This window comes from Neophocaena asiaeorientalis, unplaced genomic scaffold (assembly GCF_003031525.2).
Source record: "Neophocaena asiaeorientalis asiaeorientalis breed wild unplaced genomic scaffold, Neophocaena_asiaeorientalis_V1.1 scaffold43, whole genome shotgun sequence".
NCBI lineage: Eukaryota > Metazoa > Chordata > Mammalia > Artiodactyla > Phocoenidae > Neophocaena > Neophocaena asiaeorientalis.
The window spans coordinates 10,838,077-10,843,204 of record NW_020173674.1 but is presented as its reverse complement, the minus strand read 5'-3'; the positions used below and the strand labels follow the sequence as shown (position 1 = coordinate 10,843,204).

General features: G+C 48.8%; 2 non-coding genes across 2 annotated transcripts; both read right to left on the bottom strand.

Annotated features, from left to right (window-relative positions):
• Positions 1 to 792: 792 nt before the first annotated feature.
• On the bottom strand, positions 793 to 865 carry TRNAF-GAA (transfer RNA phenylalanine (anticodon GAA)). Its single transcript has one exon. It is a non-coding gene; the product is annotated as a tRNA-Phe (tRNA).
• A 2,270-nt stretch (positions 866 to 3,135) lies between these two features.
• On the bottom strand, positions 3,136 to 3,208 carry TRNAK-UUU (transfer RNA lysine (anticodon UUU)). Its single transcript has one exon. It is a non-coding gene; the product is annotated as a tRNA-Lys (tRNA).
• Between the last annotated feature and the right edge of the window lie 1,920 nt (positions 3,209 to 5,128).

Below are 5,128 nucleotides of genomic sequence, written 5' to 3'. Positions count from 1 at the left end.
ATAGTTCACACACTGTTTTTTTTTTTTTTTTTTTTTTTTTTTTTTTTTTTTTTTTTTTTTTTTTTTTTTTTTTTTTTTTTTTTTTTTTAACATCTTTATTGGGGTATAATTGCTTTACAATGGTGTGTTAGTTTCTGCTTTATAACAAAGTGAATCAGCTATACATATACATATGATCCCATATGTCTTCCCTCTTGCGTCTCCCTCCCTCCCACTCTCCCCATCCCACCCTTCCAGGCTGTCACAAAGCACCGAGCTAATATCCCTGTGCTTTGCGGCTGCTTCCCCCCAGCTGTCTACCTTACTACGTTTGTTAGTGTCACACACTGTTTTTTAAAAGCGCGGTGAGAAGACTGGGATTCCAAGAAATATTTCAGGTCAACACACGTGCTTATAAATCACATCTTCAGCCGAGAACCATTCTTCACCAAATTTCTAACACGCTGATAGGACCCTGACTTGCGTGTATAGACAAACGTTTTTGAAGTCTTCATGCCTGTCGTCAATGAGAAACGCTTGCAAGCCCAGCGTAACTATACTTGGCATCAAACTCAAGACCTTCTACGTGCAGACCGGAAGTGGTGGCCATCACACTATGAAACATCCGACACAGTCTAAGTGGACTGGGTCCAGGTCATTCCATGACTTGTGATATCTTTACGAGGTTTAAGCTCTTAGGATCCTCGCAGTGTGTGGGATCGGGGAGGGAGGTGAGCCTTCATGGGAGACACTGTAAGGAAAGGAAGGTACTCCAGACTCCAGTCCCGTCCAATGATGCGTCAGCAAAAGCTCTGCCGAAACCCGGGATCGAACCAGGGACCTTTAGATCTTCAGTCTAACGCTCTCCCAACTGAGCTATTTCGGCGAGCGTGCTAAAGCTCTCGACCCTGTTAAGGAAATTTAAAAAAAAATTTTTTTTTAACTAAGATTTTTCTTTCATCTCTACCTTTCCAATTCCCAATTTCACCTTCCAAATTGCATCTTATTTTATCTCTGAGATTTCGAGGGCAGTGAGTGAGAAAAAGAATTTCTGTCAATGTGGGGAAATTGTCCCAGGCTACATATTCTTGTCTTCCTAAGGCTTTTTTTTACGTCTCCCCAGGACCCTAATAAGAGGAAAGACAGCCGCCTACTAAGTGCCTACTGTGTGCCCAGCACGTCCTCTACGTGGTGTCAGTTCAGTCCCCACCCCCCCACCCCTGCCTTAAGGTTGATATAATATGATAATTTTTAAATGAAATAACTAATTTGCCCTCAAATCATCCAGAACCGAAGCAGAGCTATTCAGCTCCAAAGCTCGAAAGGTCTTGGTAGAGAGAGACTTTGATTTGTCTTTTCCTTTTAATTTTTGGTGTTTTGTTTTGTTTTGCTTTTTTCTCACTTTTCACCCCCTGGTGAAAGGGAGAGGGAGTGAACTTGAGGACACGACGGAGGAAAGAGCCAGGAGGTCTCAGTGCTCTCTTCCTCTTGTCCTCTCCTTTCCCCCACCTGGTGTGTTCTTGTTCAGTCAGGAAATGATCGGAGCAAAGAGACTCCACTTTTCAAGGTTGCCAGAAATGGACTTGCTCACTTTCCAGGGGACTTCCTCAGGAAGAAGAGGCAAAATCCGAGTGTTTGCCTCAGCTCCCTTACTTTGTTCCCCTGGAACGCCACCTGAGTGCCATGATTCACTTCCTTCCAGAAAGAATCCCACTCTTCCTTGGGTCGGTGACCATTGCTGTCGCCTGAGCACATACCAACCAACACAAGTCACATGAATACGGGTTCATGATCTTCACATATTGGGAACATATTTCTTTGAAATGGTTTCTTACCTGTTTCAGTGTGTCTTTTGTTCCCTCCCTAGACTGAAAGCTCTTTAATAGTAATAGCTGCAATGTACTGCATGCTCGCTTTGGGGCAAAGACCCTACTAAGCACCGTTGTATGCATTGTTACCTCATTTAATCAGCACAGGTTTATGAGAGGGATGCTGTTACTATTATTCCCTTGCTCCTGATGAGGAAGCTGTGCTTTGGAGAGAAGAAAATTGTGGGTCTGTGTAGGCACAGGGTAAGGCATTCAGCTTGGAGGGTGAAGGGGTGAAGGCCCTGCCTCCCACTTGAGGTCTATGTCCACCTTCGCCCTGCCCCACCGATCAGCGTCCTTTGGGTACGTTAGGTACCATAGTCCATCACCTAAGGGGGCAGCTGACTCAATCAGCCCACATCCCCATCCTGTTAATGAGTTCAAGATCGACTTTCTTCTGTTGCCTGGCAGAAGCAAGGAAGGCTCAGTCTCCAGGTAGGCAAGGATGTACCTGGTCCCTTCACCTCACAGGGAAGATTAGTTTAGTCTTGGTGAATCCATGCCTGAGCTCTTGCGTCCACAACCCGACTTCCTCAAAACTTCTCAGGAGCCAAATGCTGTCCTTATTAATTTGTAGTCAGCGGGAGCTAACATTTTTGTTTTTCGAACTCCAGGGCACTTCGCATTCCAGCCCCTCAAACGCACGCACGCTCTCCCAGCAGGCACCCTCCTTCTCCCACCAGCAGAAGCTGCCATGTCAACCTCAACTTCTCCCTGGATTCAGGGTCACACTTTTGGGGTTAGCGGAGAGACTGGACCTCGGTAGAGAGGGGGAGCTGCCCTGCCTGGTGCTTCAGTTTCTAGATGGCACCTCTTCCTTTTCAGAGCGCAAAAAGTATTCTCTAGAAGGGTAGCAAGGTGGAGTGGAAGGGTGCGGGATCCGTCCCACAATCCTCAGGCACCCAGAGGGAGGGAACCCGAGAGAGAGGGTCTGCAGGGCTCGCTCACGGAGAGCGAAGGGAGGCGGCGACTGCGGGAGCCCCAGCGACTTCCTGAAGGCTTCGTCCCCCTTTCTTTAATTGCAGCAGTAGTTGAGACCAAGCAGCCCAGTCGGCGGCTGCCGAGTAAGCCAGCTTATTTAGACCCCACAGCGATGCACTGCGAATCTCCTGGAGGCCTTTGCACAAAGGCCCGTGGTGTCTGCCTGCCTTTTACCCCCGGGAAGTGGTTGGAAACGCAGGGTACACGCTCCACATTTTACTCCCTTTTCCAAAGGCAACTGGCTAAAAATCAGAGGCCCCTAAAGCTAGTTCTCACTTTTAAAATACCTGTTAAAAAAAGGAAACTCCGCCCGAACAGGGACTTGAACCCTGGACCCTCAGATTAAAAGTCTGATGCTCTACCGACTGAGCTATCCGGGCTCACGGCGAAGCTTTGCACTGCGGTGAGTGAAAGGCATGTAATCGTTTGCGCTGCAGCTAATGGGCGGGATACCGAGTGAGTTTCCGGACTCCTCCTTTGTGTGTGATTCAATCCAATTGCAGTCCAGAGATCCCACGGCGCCGGGCAGGCGAAGTGGGGAGTATGGAAAGAAGGTGATTAAGTCGTTCTCTGGCAGATGAATGCAGATGAATACAGATTTCTCAACTAAAACAGAACACGTCCTCTTTTATATAGAGACCCCTTGGCAAACGTGAATCCTGATTTCTGCAAAACCCTGCGGAGGGAGGAGAAGCCGCTTACTCACTGTCCCCGCCCCTCCGCGATTCGTTGCCCCAAACCCAAAGCGCACAGGGTCGGAGACCACAGTTCAGTGTTAAAGGTACCAAGCTGCTACTTCTCCCGAGAAGCGCCACTTCGCAGTTCCTTGTTCCCATCCTAGGCGCCCACGAAACTGATGAGCTGAAAGAGACGATCCGGGATCCAGCCAGAAGTGGTGGCAACCACCACCGCCCTGGGCTCTAAAAGCGCGCCCGCGCCCCGCTCGCCACCCTCGCCAGCCCCGCCCCCACGGGCCTGGCCTTTGCGCACGCGCGCTCACCCCACTCTGGCATGGCTGAACCCACCTCCCTCCACTTCTCAAGCGTACACGCCACTATTGTCGTACTACAGATCCCGCTATACCTTTTCAATCCTCCGGGCCTTGGCTCACGGGTTCCCTCTAACTGGAATGCAACCACCCTTTCACTTCTACCCCCTCGTCCGCCCAAAGCACTTTTGAGGACTCAGCTTAACCGCCATCCCACCGGGGAAGCTCTTGGTGACCCGCACCATCCCTGGTCTCCTCCCCTGCACTGTGGAGCTACTATAGAGCTGGTAGCAGACCTTTGGGACCGTGTAATCAATGCTTTAATAGAGGAATATATACTTTGGTAACACCGAGGAATGACTAGAAGGTGGGTAGAGCAGAACCTGGCAGGAAAAAAAGACATTAGAACCTTGCCTTGAAAGGTGAGTAGGGGTATGCCAGGCTTGCGAGCTTGGTGATGCAGGCAGACACACCTGTATTCTTCTCGGAGCTTCTTGCTTGTATCCAAATACTTCCCAAAGGGATTCCTCAGGCTGGAAACTGGGAAGGGTTTGCCCTTTCAGGGCAAAGGCCCAACATTTCCTAGGAGTATGCTGCCCACCTTCATGGTCCCGAGGTGGTTGACCTTCGTTCAGAGCACTTTTTCCTCGGGAGCAATAATAAAAATCTCACCCTTCCCTCTTACCTTTAAAGCATGCTGTCTGGGTGGATAGAGATTTATTTATTTATTTAAAAAAATTTTTTTATTGGCTCAGGGCATTGTGGGGGCCGTCAAGTCTAGAATCTGTTGGGTTGGCCAACAAGCTGGAAATTTAGGTAAGAGTTGATGTTGCATCTTGAGTCCAGCTTCAGCAGCGCAGCCAGCTGGAGGCTCAGGTAGGCTTTCTGTGTTACAGTCTTGAGGAGAATTCCTTCTTCATCAGGAAACCCCAGTCTTTGTTCTTAAACCTTCACCTGATTGGACGACGCACACCCGCATTATGGAGGGTAATGTGCTTTACTCAGAGTCTACTGATTTAAATGTTAATCACATCTAAAGAATACCTTCACAGCACCACCTAGACTGGCATTTGGGCACCATAGCTAGCCAAATTGACACATAAAATTCACCATCACACGTGCCGACATGCATCATGCAAAGTTTGAACTGCCCCATCTATTCATCCACCATTTTGTTTTCCTTCCTTTTGATGATCATTGAATTTTTCAAAGAGTCCCTTAAGCAAAATGCATCCTTCCACCCAAGAGCGCAAAGTTTTGGGGGCTGAAGCCCCTCATCAGCAGGCATCTTGGCACAGATTAACAGAAAGGG